Here is a 17433-nt window from a genome sequence, read left to right as displayed (position 1 = left end):
TTATCCACCATGATCAAGTGGGCTTCATCCCTGGGATGCAAGGCTGGTTCAACATATGAAAATCAATAAACATTCAGCATATAAACAGAACCAAAGACAAAAACCACATGATTATCTCAATAGATGCAGAAAAGGCCTTTGACAAAATTCAACAACCCTTCATGCTAAAAACTCTCAATAAATTAGGTATTGATGGGACGTATCTCAAAATAATAACTATCTATGACAAACCCACAGCCAATATACTGAATGGACAAAAACTGGAAGCATTCCCTTTGAAAACTGGCACAAGACAGGGATGCCCTCTCTCACCACTCCTATTCAACATAGTGTTGGAAGTTCTGGCCAGGGCAATCAGGCAGGAGAAGGAAATAAAGGGCATTCAATTAGGAAAAGAGGAAGTCAAATTGTCCCTGTTTGCAGATGACATGATTGTGTATCTAGAAAACCCCACCATCTCAGCCCAAAATCTCCCTAAGCTGATAAGCAACTTCAGCAAAGTCTCAGGATAAATCAATGTGCAAAAATCACAGCATTCTTATACACTAATAACAGACAAACACAGAGCCAAATCATGAGTGAACTCCCATTCACAATTGCTTCAAACAGAATAAAATACCTAGGAATCCAACTTACAAGGAATGTGAAGGACCTCTTCAAGGAGAACTACAAACCATGGCTCAATGAAATAAAAGAGGATACAAACAAATGGAAGAACATTCCATGCTCATGGGTAGGAAGAATCAATATCATGAAAATGGCCCTACTGCCCAAGGTAATTTACAGATTCAGTCCCATCCCCATCAAGCTACCAATGACTTGCTTCACAGAATTGGAAAAAACTACTTTAAAGTTCATATGGAACCAAAAAAGAGCCCGCATCACCAAGTCAATCCTAAGCCAAAAGAACAAAGCTGGAGGCATCATGCTACTTGACTTCAAACTATACTACAAGGCTACAGTAACCAAAACAGCATGGTACTGGTACCAAAACAGAGATATAGACCAATGGAACAGAACAGAGCCCTCAGAACTAATGCTGCATATCTACAACTATCTGATCTTTGACAAACCTGACAAAAACAAGCAATGGGGAAAGGATTCCCTATTTAATAAATGGTGCTGGGAAAACTGGCTAGCCATATGTAGAAAGCTGAAACTGGATCCCTTCCTTACACCTTATACAAAAATTAATTCAAGATGGATTAAAGACTTACATGTTAGACCTAAAAACACAAAAACCCTAGAAGAAAACCTAGACAATACCATTCAGGACATAGGCATGGACAAGGACTTCATGTCTAAAACACCAAAAGCAATGGCAACAAAAGCCAAAATTGACAAATGGGATGTAATTAAACTAAAGAGCTTCTGCATAGCAAAAGAAACCACCATCAGAGTCAGCAGGCAACCTACAGAATAGGAGAAAATTTCTGCAACCTACTCATCTGACAAAAGGCTAATATCCAGAATCTACAATGAACTCAAACAAATTTACAAGGAAAAAACAAACAACCCCATCAAAAAGTGGGTGAAGGATATGAACAGACACTTCTCAAAAGAAAACATTTATGCAGCCAAAAAACACATGAAAAAAATGCTCATCATCACTGTCCATCAGAGAAATGCAAATCAAAACCACAATGAGATACCATCTCACACCAGTTAGAATGGCGATCATTAAAAAGTCAGGAAACAACAGGTGCTGGAGAGGATGCGGAGAAATAGGAACACTTTTACACTGTTGGTGGGACTGTAAACTAGTTCAACCATGGTGGAAGTCAGTGTGGCGATTCCTCAGGGATCTAGAACTAGAAATACCATTTGACCCAGCCATCCCATTACTGGGTATATACCCAAAGGATTATAAATCATGCTGCTATAAAGACACATGCGCACATATGTTTATTGTGGCACTATTCACAATAGCAAAGACTTGGAACCAACCCAAACATCCAACAATGATAGACTGGATTAAGAAAATGTGGCATATATACACCATGGAATACTATGCAGCCATAAAAAATGATGAGTTCATGTCCTTTGTAGGGACATGGATGAAGCTGGGAACCATCATTCTCAGCAAACTATAGCAAGGACAAAAAACCAAACACCACATGTTCTCACTCATGGGTGGGAATTGAACAAAGAGAACACATGGACACAGGAAGGGGAACATCACACACCGGGGACTGTTGTGGGATGGGGGGAGGGGGAGGGGGGAGGGATAGCATTAGGAGATATACCTAATGCTAAATGACGAGTTAATGGGTGCAGCACACCAACATGGCACATGTATACATATGTAACAAACCTGCACGTTGTGCACATGTACCCTAAAACTTAAAGTATAATAATAAAAAATAAATTATAATATGCATCTTTAAGTCATCACAATCTATCTTTACATGCCATTATAATATTTCAAGGACAGCATAAGTACTTTATAATAGTATAATTCCCCTTTCCCCTCTGTACTTTTGATGTCTTACATTTTACTTCTATCTATGCTATAAACCTTTTTTAAAAAAAAAAATGTCTAGGCATGGTGGTTCATGCCTGTAATCCCAGTACTTTGGGAGGCCGAGGCAGGTACATCACCTGAGGTCAGGAGTTTGAGGCCAGCCTGGCCAACATGGTGAAACCCCATCTCTACTAAAAATCCAAATATTAGCCAGGCGTGGCGGCACATGCCTGTAATCCCAGCTACTCGAGAGGCTGAGGCAGGATAATCGCTTGAACCCAGGAGGTGGAGGTTGTAGTGAGCTGAGATTGTGCCTCTGTGTGCTGGCCTGGGTGACAGAGCAGGACTCCACTTCAAAATAATAATAATAATAATAATGTCTTTTTTTTTTGAGACAGATTCTCACTCTGTCACCCAGTCTGGAGTGCAGTGGTGCGATCACAGCTCACTGCAGCCTCAACCTCCTGGGCTCAGGTGATCCTCCCACATCAGCCTCCCAAGTAGCCTGCACTACAGGCACACACATCACGCTCAGCTAATTTTTGTATTTTTTGTAGAGATGGTGTTTCTTCATGTTTCCAAGGCAAGTCTTGAACTCCTGGACTCAAGTGATCCTCCCACCTTGGCCTCTGAAAGTGCTGGGATTACAGGCATGAGCCACCATGCCCAGCCTGCTAATAGTCTTTTGAATAATTCAGAACTATATATAAACTACATACAGAACTATATAAAAATATATAAAATAAACTATGTAAAATAAAGATAAAATTAAAAAAAATTTACCCTGATATTTACCCATTGTGGTGCTCTTCCTTCCTGAAGATCCAGGGTTTTATGTGGTATAATTTCTCTTCAGCCTGAAGAACCTCTTTTACCATTTCTAGTAGTGCAGGTCTACTAAGACACATTCCTGTGGATTTTATATATCTGAAAATGTCTCTTTTGCATTAATTTTTGAAAGACAACTTTCTGGATACAGAGTTCTATATTCTACATTCTCTTAAGTGTTTCAGCACTTGAAGGAAGTTATTCCATCATCTTCTGGCCTCCACTGTGCCTGGTAAAAAGTCAGCTTTAATTTGTATTGTTATTCCTTTGTATACACGATGTGTCTTTTGTCCTCAGATGGCTTTCAAGATTTTATCTTTGGTTTTCATTAGCTTGATTTTACATTGTCTAATGTGTTGTGTTCTTTGCATTTAACCCATTTGGGATTTGGTGAGCTTTTTGGCTATGTAGATTGATATCTTTAATCAATTTTGGAAAATTCTCAGCCATCATACCTTCCAATATTTCTTTTACCTTATTCTTTCTCTTCTGCTTGTGAGATGCCAAATATACATAGGTTAGTCCATCTGATATTGTTGCATAGATCTTGGATTCTTTTGGGGGAGGGCTTCCACTTTTTTTTTTCCTTTGTATCTCATTTTGGACACTTTCTGTTGGCCTGTCTTCAGGTTCATGGATTCTTTCCTATGGTGAAATCTTGTCTCCTGTGAAGCTGATCTAATGAGTTCTTTAGTTTTTGTTTGTTTTTTGAGATGGAGTCTCACTCTGTAGCTCAGGCTGGAGTGCAATGGTGTGATCTTGGCTCACTGCAACCCCTCCACCTCCCGGGTTCCAGCAATTCTCCTGCCTCAGCCTCCCCAGTAGCTGGGATTACAGGTGTCTACCACCACAGCTATATATATATATATATATATATTTTTTTTTTTTTTTGTAGTTTTAGTAGAGATGGGGTTTCACCATGTTGGCCAGGCTGGTTTCAAACTCCTAACCTCAAGTGATCTGCCTGCCTCAGCCTCCCAAAGTGTTAGGATTACAGGCATGAGCCACTGTGCCTGGCCTCTTTTTTTTTTTTTTTTTTTTTTGAGATGGAGTCTCGCTCTGTCGCCCAGGCTGGAGTGCAGTGGCGCAATCTCGGCTCACTGCAAGCTCCACCTCCCGGGTTCACGCCATTCTCCTGCCTCAGCCTCTCCGAGTAGCTGGGACTACAGGCGCCCGCCACCACGCCCGGCTAATTTTTTGTATTTTTAGTAGAGACGGGGTTTCACCGTGGTCTTGATCTCCTGACCTCGTGATCCGCCCGCCTCGGCCTCCCAAAGTGCTGGGATTACAAGCGTGAGCCACCGCGCCCGGCCTCCTGGCCTCTTTTTTGATGTGGTATTTTTCATCTCTTTCAATCTATTTGATTCCTCTATGTAGTTTTCACTTGTCTATTGAAATTTATCAACTCTTAATACATATTATCTATTCATCTAAGACATATTAGCATTTTAATCCTAATTTTTGAAAGTCTCTTCTGAAAGTCCCAATACCTGGGCCATCTGTTTTGTTGATTTCCATTGGCTACTTACTCTCTTGGTCACAGTCACATGTTCTTGCTTCTTCTTAGGTCTCATAACTTAGAAAAATTATTATTATTATTATTTTTTTTTTTTTTTTTGAGACGGAGTCTCGCTCTGTCGCCCAGGCTGGAGTGCAGTAGCGCAATCTCAGCTCACTGCAAGCTCCGCCTCCCGGGTTCACACCATTCTCCTGCCTCAGCCTCTCTGAGTAGCTGGGACTACAGGCGCCCGCCACCACGCCCAGCTAATTTTTTGTATTTTTAGTAGAGACGGGGTTTCACCATGGTCTCGATCTCCTGACCTCGTGATCCGCCTGCCTCGGCCTCCCAAAGTGCTGGGATTACAAGCGTGAGCCACCGCGCCCGGCCTAGAAAAATTATTATATGCTAGACATTTTGCATAAAAGAATGGTAGAGACTGAAGTCAACATTTATTTCCTAAAAAGGACACACCACTTCTTATGTCAAGCCACTAGAGTTGGAAGCAAAGTCAATCTGACCCATAATTGGGCTGGGTCTGGACTTCATTGCAACTCTAGTTTTGATTCAGTTCACTACTGGTTTGAAATGTTTTGTGAATGGGATCAGAAATTTCCCTTCTGTGGGGTCTGGAGTCTAAGAACTGCACAATTTCAGGATTTCTTGGAGCTTTATAGCTTAGCTGTCAGCTTTTCAGATGATAGGAGACCCATGTGTTTCAGACCAGCTGCCAGCTTTTTGGGTTCACTTTGCCCTCTAGTCCCATCCCATTCCAGCTTTCTGCACCTTGATTTTTTTCCCTTCCAAAAGGCCTGGAGGAGTTTCTCTTGCTTTTTCTGCCTTATTCCAGCTCTCTGTAGCTGAAGGTCCGAAATACCTTAGTTGATTTCTCTCAGCTCTCCTACCCTGCTCCCAGCTTTGATGTCTGTCCCTAGACACTGTGGAAAGACTTGTGGGCAAGCTGATGAATGATGTGCTCTGGAGCTGGGGCTCTTTAGAATTCTAATCTGTCACACCACCCCACATGTTAATAAAAAGTTCAACTGGCTTCTTCTTCCCTCATCTATGGGAGATTCCTCCTCATCCTCCCCTTCCCTGGGCATGAGAAAATCCATGTTTTTTTCTTTTCTATGAAAAGCTCATCACTTTCTGGAGTTCTGTTCACTTAGCTATATCCCCAGCTCTCTGAGAAGTTCAGAAAACTCATTTTGTACTTTATTCATTTTGGTTTGATTGTTAGAGTTACAGCAAATGTCTCATGGTTTTTTCCACCTTAACTAGAAATTAATCCTTCTTCTCATGAATTACCAATTAAAAGAAAAAACCCAAACCCATGTTTCGGAACATCTAATCTAGTATAGGATGGGGTGTGCATACGGAGAAAGATGTAGGAGAACTCATGTTGCCTTACAAGGGCAAGTGGCCTGCAAACTTGGCTCCTCTATCATGTGGCAGTGTGACCCAGGACCCCAAACTATAAGGTCACAAAGGGACTTTTCTGCACCCATTCGTGGCACTCCAACAGAGCTCCCTTCCAAAGTTGTTCTTGGCCTTCCAGGCAGAAGACTTCTCAAATGGCCTCTGAAAGTCAGTCTAGAGTACCTAGAGGGCACATATTCTCTGCAACACAAATCTGCTGACTCAGATGCCTAGCAAAACTCATTAATGAAGCAGATAGAAAGTGGGATTTGATTTCATTTTTAATGGAGACATACCCAAATACTGACAAAACAAATAGCTGTACCTGTGCTATATGGTAAGGACAGCCTAAGTTATGCTCAAAGGCTTACACAAACAGGGCTTATTTCTTATTCATGCAACATGTCCATTACAGGTCCATTGCAGCTCTGTTCCATGTCATTGCTTTCTGTGATTCGGCATTGTGGCCCAGACTACATCTGGGACACTGGTGGTTGTCATGGCAGAAGAAGATAAAATGGGAACCATGTGTTGGCTCTTAAGTTTTCTATCCATCAGTGATACACATCATTTCTATTCACACCACTGGCTGAAGCAAGCTACGTGGCTAACCCTGAGTCAGTGGGACGAGGAAGTATACTCTTCCTTTAAAGAGGGGTAATAAATATTTTTAAATAATAATACAGTCTATTTGTGACCTTTCTGATTACAAATATTTGCTTTTCTCCCCCTTGTACACACAGAATATATTTATCCCCTCATCATGGGTGACAATCCAAAATTCCATCTTATCAGGGCATCAGGCTAGAAGTCCAGGATTTTGTGATCATCCTTATATCAGAAAATGATGTGGCCCCTTTGATCTGGAGACTAATGAACTAAGAAGGCAAGTCTATCTGTCACCCCATAAATGTGCTATGCAATGGTGGGACAGGGACATGACAACCACAATGAATACTCCATTTGGAAAGGGGAAGAATGGGAGACACACAGCAGTCACTGGGCCATGGCAGCTCTGAATCCTGACTGGGTAGGTGTTGAGGGAGGTCTTCTCTAGCTTGGGAAAAGGTCCTGGATTAGGCCCTTAATCTGCTCCCTTGGGAGTACCTTCCTAGTCCATTGTTCTCCATGGCCTTTTGCTCCACTTTCTGGGACTTCCTTTTCCCTTACCTTTCTTGGTTACATGTAAGAGAGCAGTGAAGAATTTGCTTTCCTTGGGGAATAAGCATATTTCCCAGACTGTTTCCTGCCTATAGAAGACCTGGAGCCCAAGGGTTGCTTTAAGTTTCAGGTAATCAGTCCCTTTGAGCCCAGATGGGTGGTTCTTTGGGCAGTGCAACTCTTATAAATGTGAACAGCTTCTTACCTATTTGACTTTAGTCAGCTCTATCTATGCACCAACAGACACATCCCCAGTTAATTGGGAGAGATGTATCCTTTGTCTAGACTTCACTGCAGGTACATTGAGTTTATCAGGAGCATAGGGGAGAGCCACAAATTTTTACCCTTTTTTACTCTCTTTTTGCCAGAGCTATGTTGCCCAACTGTAAGGATTTTGGGGTGTCACCCTAATTCTTTCTGGCATGTTGGCAGTAGGTATTGAAACCACATCTTTGATTTCTGTGTTTTAATTGGCCTTTGTTGCTCAAAGGTCTTTTCAGATTTTTCTTTTACTGGCTGGACATGAGAATCATTGATATATTTAAATGCGCAAGACTCCAACTTTCAGGAATCTCATTCTTCACTTTCATTCCTACTTGTACGTAGGCCAATTCTCTTCTGAGTTTGTCTCTTTCTTATAATACATTGTCACATGTAGACATAGCTCAAAGCATGTTCTAGCATTCTGTTGGCCCATCTCTGCCTAAAGCCGCAAGCTCGTTAGGGATATTATTTGCCTTACAAGTTATCCCAGGTGACAGTTTTACCAAATGTTATACTATTTACCAAGTGCCATCCTTCATTCTCCAATAAGCATCTCCTCACTGCCTGCCCTGGCCCTGAAGCCAGTGCCACACATTTCAGGATTTTTTATAGCATCTTACAGCACAGTTCCTGCAGATGCCATGATAGGCCAGGTTATGCTACCATGAGAAGTCACTCCCAAATCTCACTGCCTTACAGCAAGAATAGTTTATTTCTCATCCTCACTACCTTCCATCACAGGTTGGTCCACCATTTACAATGCAAGATGATGAAGCAACCTCTATCAAAAATTTTACCAGCAGTTGTAATAGAGGGAAAGAGATGAAGAGGAACCATGTGCAGACTCTTCAAGTCTTGCTTAGGAGTGACATGTCACTTTTACTCATGTTCCATTGCCAAGTCACATGGCCAAGTCTGACACCTACTGGGTATGGAAGCACCATCTTCCCTGGACAGGGAGCCACAGACAGCAATACTGTCTTCCACACTTGCCTGTACTTTTTCTGTATATTCCTTGGAATTTTCTATATTGACAATCATGTCATCTGCAAGTAGAGACAGTCTCAGAGAAGCACTCCAAAACCATCTTAAGCAGAAGAAAAAATGAACATATTCTGCAGTTAAAAGTTCTTCTAAGTTTCAGTCTGAAAATGCTGAGTTGAATGCACAGCTGATAAGAATTTTGTATTTGCATTTTATAAAACTTTTAGGAATTCACCTAATGAGCCAAAGACATGATGGTTCCTTGAAGAAGGCGCCTCAATGGCATGTCTTGGACTCCGCAGTGCATAATGGCTGTGTCTTTTGCTTGTATGTGTATGCATGTGTGTGCACAAGTGTGTGTGTGTGTGTGTGTGTGAAGCTGCTGGAGCTGCAGTAATCAGCTCTGAGGTCCTGTCTGATGTGCATTCCCTGGGCAAATCCCAGCTCTCTGGGTCTCAGCACCAGTCTCTCAAATTGTGGCTTTATAGTTGATTTCTTTGATTTCTTCCAAACTCCATTTATATAAGCTTAAAGGTTTTTCAAGGAAATTGTTATTCTTTGAAAACGTTACTAAGTATTTCAGAATATAACTTCAAATTGCCTTTTTGCTTTTTGTGTTTCAAACAATAAGGCATTTACATGAAACAAACATTTTTAAGAGTGTATTTGATCTTGCTGCTTTTTTACCACATGCTCTTCTAGTCCTCTGTTTGGAACATAAAAATTATTTCCACAGCAACTAATTATAGTATAAGTCACAAATGTTGGATTACTATTGCTGATGGGGAATTAGAAGCAACTGCCATGAAAATATTAAAAGCTTCTTATTTTTGAAGTTCTCCCAAGAACTAATACAAGCTAATAAAATGCAGGGAAGACATATGCTATATCCAAGGTAGATATGAACTTTTCAAGTTGGCTTTATGAGTGCTCAGCTTGACACAAATCTGAAGAGAATTATTTCCTGTCTAATACGTTACACCTTTGTCAAAAATCGGTTAAGCATATTTGTGTGGGTCTATTTCTGGTTTCTCTTTTCTGTTCCATTGATCTAGTGCCTATCCTTCTGTCAGCACCACACTCTCTTGATTACTATATATATAAAGTTTTAATATCAGGTGGAGTGATTCCTCTCATTTTATTCTTCTTCAAAACTGTTTTAGTTATTCTAAGCCCTGTGCCTTTTCATATACATTTTAGACTAAGCTTGTCCATGTCTACAAAAACCTTGTTTGGGTTTTAATAGGAATTGCACTATAAACCTATGGATCAATTTTGGGAGAATCGACATTATTTGTATGTTGAGTCTTCCACACCACGAACATGGTATTTCTCTTGAATTCTTTGATTCCTTTCATCAGCATTTTATACTTTTAGGCATACAGATCTTGTATATGTTTTGTTAACTGAAATTTAAATACTTTATTATCTTTGGAGTGATTTTTTTTTTTTTTTGAGACAGAGTCTTGCTCTGTCGCCCAGGCTGGAGTGTAGTGGCACGATCTCAGATCACTGCAACCTCTATCTCCCGGGTTCAAGTGATTCTCCTGCCTCAGTCTCTTGAGTAGTTGGGATTACAGGCGCTCGTCCCTACAACCGGCTAATTTTTTGTATTTTTAGTAGAGATGGGGTTTCATCATGTTGGCCAGGCTGGTCTCGAACTCCTGACCTCAGGTGATCCACCCACTTCGGCTTCCCAAAGTGCTGGGATTACAGGTGTGAGCCACCATGCATTACAGGTGTGAGCCACCATGCCTGGCCATCTTTGGAGTGATTATTAATGGCATTGTGTTTTTAATTTTGATTTCTGCATGTTCATTGTCAATTTATATAAATGTGACCAATTTTTGTAAGCTGATTTTAGGTCTTGCAACCTTGGTGAACATATTTATTAGTTCTAAGAGTTAAAAACAATTCCTTTTGTCTGTTCTTTGGGATTTTGCACATAGACAACCATGCCATCTGCCAAGAGAGACAGTTTTATTTCTTTCTTTCCAATCTATATGTCATTTCCTTTTTTAATCTTTTTTTATCTTGTGAACTTCAATATGCAATATTAACAAGTTGTTCCTGATCTTAGGGGGAAGGCATTCTTTCACCATTAAAATATGCTATTGGGGCTGGATGTGGTAGCTCATGCCTGTAATCCTAGCACTCTGGGAGGCCGAGGCGGGTGGATCACTTGAGGTCAGGAGCTCGAGGCCAGGCTGGCCAACATGCTGAAACCCCGTCTCTACTAAAAATACAAAAATTAGCTGGGCACGGTGGCAGGTGTCTGTAATCCCCGCTACTCTGGAGGCTGAGGCAGGAGAATCTCTTGAACCTGGGAGGCGGAGGTTGCAGTGAGCCGAGATTGCGCCACTGCACTCCAGCCTGGGTGACAGAGCAAGACTCTGTCTCAAAACAAAAACAAAAAAAAATCTCCAGGGAAGCCATCTGAGCCTGAAGGTTTCTTTTTCAGGAACTTTCAAGGGACAAACCCAATTTCTTTAATAGTTATAGGAATATTTAGGTTATCTATTTCATCTTAGTTAGATTTTGGTAGTTTGTGGTTTTCAAGAAATTGGTCCATTTCTTCTAAATTGTTGAATTGTTATAGTATTCCCTTTTTATCCTTTTGATGTCTGCAGAATCTATGGATGTATCTCCTATTTCATTCCTGATATTGATGATTTACATCATCTATTTTCATTTTTTGTCACCCTTGCTAGAGTTTATCAATTTTACTGATTTTTCAAAGAACCAACTTTTTTCATCGATTTCCTCTATTGTTTTCCTATTGTCTATTTCATTGATTTCTGCTGTTTATTACTTCATTCCTTCTGCTTGCTTTGGGTTTATTTTGCTCTTCTTTTTCAAGTTTCTTGAGATAGAAACTTTTAACTTGAGATCTTTCCTGATTTCTAATGTAAGCATTTCATGCTATACTTTCCCCACTTTACCCATATCCTTTTCCCAGTACTTTGACAAAAATGCTTTGCTGTAATATTTGGTTAGCAACAGCCAGAGTAGCTTTGGGCCCACTGAAGAAAGTAACATGCTTGTGATCTAATCACCAACACTCGCCTTGAATCGCAGGGATCCTCTCACACATTCTAAGGGAGGAAATCCGGGACACCTATTCCATCCAAGCACTAAGGTGGCAACAAAGCTCAAAGGTTAACCAAGAAGCAAAATAGTCTTCCTGCCTGAACTAAAACCATCTTCTAAGACTTCCCATATCTCTGGAGAGAGAGCAGGGGTGTTATTAAATTTATTACATACTTTAAAAATTCTATATTGTCTTATATCCTAACTGGAAGGAAAGCGAAAGTGAGAAAAAAGGACACCTTCTGGGAGGAGGGACACAGAGAAAGGCAGGCAAGTAAAACACCCCAGGGTGCCCCTGTGTTCAGGGGTAGAGGAGGGGCAGGGACAGAGAGTAAATGACAAGCCCACAAAACCGTGCTCAACATCCATCCCCATCAAGGAAATGCAAGTCAAAGCTCAATGAGACACCACTTCACACTCACCAGGATGGCTAGAATAAAAAAGACAGGTAATACAAAGTATTGGTGTGAATGCAGAGAAACTTGAACCCCATACACCTGTGGGGATGTAAAATGGTGCAGCATTTTTGGAAAATTGTTTAGCAGGTCATGGAAAAGTTAAATATGGGTACCACTGAATTGCACATTTTAAATGATTAAGATGGTAAATTTTATGGGACAGATATTTTACCACAATGAAAAAAAGTTAAACACAGAATTATTTTATGACCCAGCATGTCTACTCCTAGGTATATACTCAGGAGAAATTTAAATGTATGTCTGCACAAAAACTTGCACACAGACTGGGGCAGTAACTCACACCTGTAATCCCAGCACTTTGGGAGGCCAAGAACGCAGGATCGCTTTGAGCCCAGGAGTTTGAGGCCAGCCTAGGCAACACAGGAAGACAGAGCCTCTACCAAAAAGAAAAAAAATAATCTAGCCAGGCGTGGTGGCATGTGCCTGTGGTCTCAGGTACTCAGAAGGCTGAGGCAGGAGGATTGCTTGAGTCCAGCAGGAGGTCGAGGCTGCAGTGAGCTGTGAGTGGGAGTGAGCCACTGCACTCCCACTAAGGGTGACAGATCGAGATCTTATCTCAGAAACCAAACCAAACCAAACCAAACCAAACCTCAGCTGGGTGTGGTGGTTCACACCTGTAATCCCAGCACTTTGGGAGGCCGAGGCGGGCAGGTTGCTTTGTAATCAGGAGTTTGAGACCAGCCTGGCCAACATGGCGAAACCTCATCTCTACTAAGAATACAAAAATCAGGTTGGGCGCAGTGGCTCACACCTGTAATCCCAGCACTTTGGGAGGCCGAGGCAGGTGGATCATTTGAGGTCAGGAGTTCAAGACCAGCCTGGCCAACATAGTGAAACCCTCTCACTACTAAAATTACAAAAATTAGCTGGGCGGTAGTGGCACATACCTGTAATCCTAGCTACTCGGGAGGCTGAGGCAGGAATCGCTTGAGCCTGGGAGACGGAGGTTGCGGTGAGCCAAGATTGCACCACTGCACTCCAGTTTGGGCGACAGGGTGAGACCCTGTCTCAAAAAAAAAAAAAAAAAAATCAGCCAGGCATGGTGGCATGCACCTGTGGTCCCAGCTACTCGGGAGGCTAAGGCTGGAGAATCACTCAAACCTGGGAGGCAGAGGTTGCAGTGATCCAAGATCATGCCTCTGCTCTCCAGCCTAGGGGACAGAGTGTAACCTTGTCTCAAAAAAAAAACCCAAAACCGAAGCCAAAACCAAAACCAAACCTGTATATAAATGTGCATAATGCATTGTTCATAATTGACAAAAAGTGTAAACAACCCAAATGTCCATCGAAGGACATTTGATGAATAGATAAATACATGGATTATTTGCTTATTTATATTGAAATATATAGAATATATTATTCCATATAATAGAGTATTTTTCAGCCTTAAAAAGGAATGAAGTACTGTTACCTCCTACAGCATGGATAAACCTTGAAAATACTATGTTCAGTAAAAGAAGCCAGATACAAAAGGTTCCATGTTATACAACTTCATTAATGTGAAGTGTCAAGAATAGGTAAATCTAGAGACAGAAAGCAGATGAGTGGTTTCCAGGGCCGGGAGGCGGGGTGAATTGGGAGTGGTGGTTAATGGGCAAGAGGTTTCTTTTCAGGGTGATGGAAATATTCTGGAATTAGATAGTAGTGATTGTAACTTTATTTTTTGAGAGACAGGTTCTTGCTCTGTGGAGGCTGGAGCGCAGTGGTGCAATCACAGCTCACTGCAGCCTCAACCTGGGCTCGAGCAATCCTCTCTCCTTAGCCTCCCAAGCAGCCAGGACTACAGGATAGGCGTGTGCCACCTCATCTGGCTAATTAAAAAATTTTTTTTGTAGAGATGGGAGTCTTGCAATGTTGCCCAGGCTGGTCTCAGACTCCTGGCCACAAGTGATCCTCTCCTCTTTGCCTTCCCAAATGCTGGGATTATGGGCATGACACTGTGCCAGGCCAATTGTAACCTTAAAAGGGTGAATTTTGTGGTCTGTGAATTATATCTTGATTTTAAAAGATGGTGAGAGCTTAGGAGAAGGATGTTTTCCCAGGAGCAGGGGCACAGAGACCAGGAGAAAGCACCGGGACAGGCAGGGCCCAGGGATGCTGCACACCCACAAAGACCTGTGGAGCCTTTGACTTGTCCCTTGCTGGGGGTGGGGTCCTCGTTGCTGTTGCTGGCCCTGAACCTCGGAGCCAGGCACATCCTGGAGGCAATCATTGTCTTAGATGTGAGGAGCTCCAGGCTTCAAATACAAATAAAGGCCTATGTAGGTAAAATGAAAGTTTGTTTTAAGAAGCAAGAAAGAGCTGGCAGTGAGAAAGTAAAGGGAGTAAGTGTAGATTTCTTTTGTACCTAAGCAATAAATGAGGTCTTCAACCAGGTTGAAGATAGGATTTCTTTCTAGGGTTATATTTAGGGCAATCCTAAAGCAGGTTTTTTGTCCCCCAGTAGAGGGGAACGGGGAAATCAACAAAGGATATGTTAACAATGCTAGAGTAAAAATGGAAATTAAAAGGAACATGGATGAAGGCTGCCATGTAAGGCTGGGCTGGTTGTGCACTGCACAGCTGTAGGAGAAGCCAGGCACACAGGTCTAGACACGTGGACTCCTGGAGATGTGCACTGCACAGTTCTTATCCTGGCAATAGAGAAGCTCCCTCCTTTGAGACAGGAGCCATTGGAGAGAGGGAGGAGGGTACATGGAGACAGTGAGGTGGGGTGGAAGGGAGTTCAGGAGCCCCTGTCTTGCCTTCTGCTTTGTCACTTAAGTAAGAGGGGAGGTTCTTTTTGGAGATTAAGAGAGAATAGTAGTTATTTGTGGAAGATCAAAAAAGTCCGGAGCAACAAGAGAAGACAGGAAGTCAAGAATATTAAGGGCTTCTCTCAGTCCACATGGCCTGAATTTCTAGTGGACTCAGCTGCCACCACCTTGCAACTTCCTCCAGCACCTGGGGTGGGGTAAGAGGTGAGCAAGTAAATAATGGGGATCACTCAGGGCTGGAAACCAGAGAGCAGGGAGAAGTCGGAGTAGCACAGCTTCCTAAGGGGGCAGCTGATGCGCTGAGCGGAGAGAAGAATGGGTCTGTCTGTGTCCTGGGATCCATCCTGGGACCTTTTCTGAGTGCCCAGAAGGAGCCGGAGCTGACTGGGTCTCAGTGCTTTTGGAGCTCAGTGGGGTGCAGGCAAGACTGGCTAAGTGGCAGATCTGAACAGAGATGCCAGGAAGAAGGCCACTGGCAGAGCTGTGAGTGAGGCCAGCGAGGACCTGGTGTAGATCTGGGCATTCAGAGATGGAGAGCTTGGAGTCCTAGAGCGGGCCCCAATTGGGGTGGAGGCCACTCATGTGAAAGGACAGGGTCGCAGAAGGTAAGGTGCAGGGTCTGAGGAGGAGGGCAGAGGACAGGAGAGAACAACAAGAGGACACCCTGCATACTGGGTGGGAGGCAGGACTCCAGTGCTCAAGAGCTGGCCTTGGCTCCTGGTGCCCTGGACCCCACCATGTGCTGTGCTCGTCACATCCACCCGGTACAGTGCCTCTTCCTGTGCTGGGCAAACACTTCATTATTCTTTGCTTTTGTCACTTTCCCTGCTGTCACCATAAACACAATTTCACAGCTACTCCAAAGTCCAGGTGAGCGTAGAGTAACATTCTCAATCCTCTGCTCCCCGTATATAAAATATTTCTTCCTGAATTTTGTCATTCAAGTAAGAGTCCTATGGTGGTAGCCTTTTTGGAGAGATTTCCTGATTCAAACGCAAGTTTGAGTTCTATACTATTCATTCATTTACTTGACAAATGCTTTGTGAGTCCCCACCCTTTATGGAGCACAGTAGGGACGAGAGTGGGTGAGGTCTCGGCCCCTGGGCGCTGTCGCTGCAGCAGGATGAACAGTAGAGCAATACATGGGAATGTGCATCGGACCAGAGAGGAGCAGAGACCAGAGAGGAGCAGCGCCATGCCCAGCGTCAGGGGAGGGTGGTCAGGGGAGGGCCCTGAGGAGATGCCGGGAAGGCCAATTGGATGAGGTAGGGGAGGGAGACACACGGACATTTGGGGAAAGAGCTTCCTGAGCCCCAGGGCAGGAAAGGCCGGAGTGAGATGAGTAACTGGTGTGCTCAGGCCCAGCCAGGGCGGCTGAAGAGGGAGCACTGGGAGAGTGGGTGGCAACCAGGCCAGAGAGCAACCAGAGCCCTCGCAGGTCCCCCACCTTCAGCAAAGACAGAGGCGGAGACAGCACATGGGGAGGGGAATGCAGGGGTTTGAGAACGCAGGGGGCCAGCCTAGTGAGGGGCTGAAGGACAGACCCCCCACTCGCTTAGGACTCTGCTCCTCTGACTTCTCCCCTCTGGCTTCCACCCCGAGGGATCCCCACAATCTGCTTCCTCATCTCCCACCCCCCCGGTGCTGGGCAGCCTTTCTGTGTGACGTTGTGAGGGTGAACAGGTGGCAGGAGATGAGCTGGGACGGGAAGGGTAGGGAGGGGTGAGGGGGCTGTAGGGAGGGGTGAGGGGGCCGTAGGGGGAGCAGAAGAGGCCCAAGGTGATGGGGAGGTGGCACCTGCAGCTGCTGAGGGGACAGTGACTCAGACACAGGGACCTTCCAACAGCCAGCACACCCTTTCCCCTCCCCTTCCTCAAAGGGGGCACTGATGCACCCGGCCCGGTGAACACCTGTGATGTATAAGCCAAACACAATAATCCACTCCTCCTTTTTTCTGGAGTATAATCTCTCCACCTCCCTTGCAGCTGGTGCAGCTGCATGACCTGCTCTAGAAAGTGGAGTGTAGCTGTTGTCTGCACTGGGTTCTGCAAGAGCACCTTGACTTTTCTGGGCAGAGGAGAGGGATGAGAAGAGAGCCTTGCATCTGTCTCTCCATCCTGCTTTGGAGACTGGAGCAGGTATTCCACCAGGAGGAAGAGAAGCCAACCTCCTGAGAATATGATGCAGAAGGACGGGCCTGGGACGACACTGCCAAGCTGCCCAACAAAACCTGAGCCCATCTGCCTCTGGAATTCTCTGTGAGTGTAAGCCACTCAGGCAGGATCTTTCACCCACAGCTCAAGAAGCCCCTGGCCCACAGATGGGCTGGGGCGTGAGTACGCAGCAAGAACCTTGGCTCTCCTCGGAGGGCAGCGGCTCACAGCCAGCACCGCAGGCTTGCTCTTTCCGTGGTGCTCGCCTGCAGGGCGTGGGACTCGCTGGTGATTTTATCCTATCACATTCTCTAGGAATGGACTTCTTTTTCAGTGG

The 17433-nt window shown here is 43.9% G+C and overlaps 1 protein-coding gene across 1 annotated transcript in view; it reads right to left on the bottom strand.

Moving 5' to 3' along the window:
* Positions 1 to 17433, bottom strand: part of POLN (DNA polymerase nu) — a 164344-nt gene that overhangs the window by 38615 nt on the left and 108296 nt on the right. The gene's annotated exons all lie outside the window — the stretch shown is intronic.

The sequence above is a fragment of the Nomascus leucogenys genome, chromosome 20 (genome assembly GCF_006542625.1).
Source record: "Nomascus leucogenys isolate Asia chromosome 20, Asia_NLE_v1, whole genome shotgun sequence".
NCBI lineage: Eukaryota > Metazoa > Chordata > Mammalia > Primates > Hylobatidae > Nomascus > Nomascus leucogenys.
Note: the sequence above shows the minus strand (reverse complement) of the source record. Positions and strands in the feature narration are given on the sequence as shown.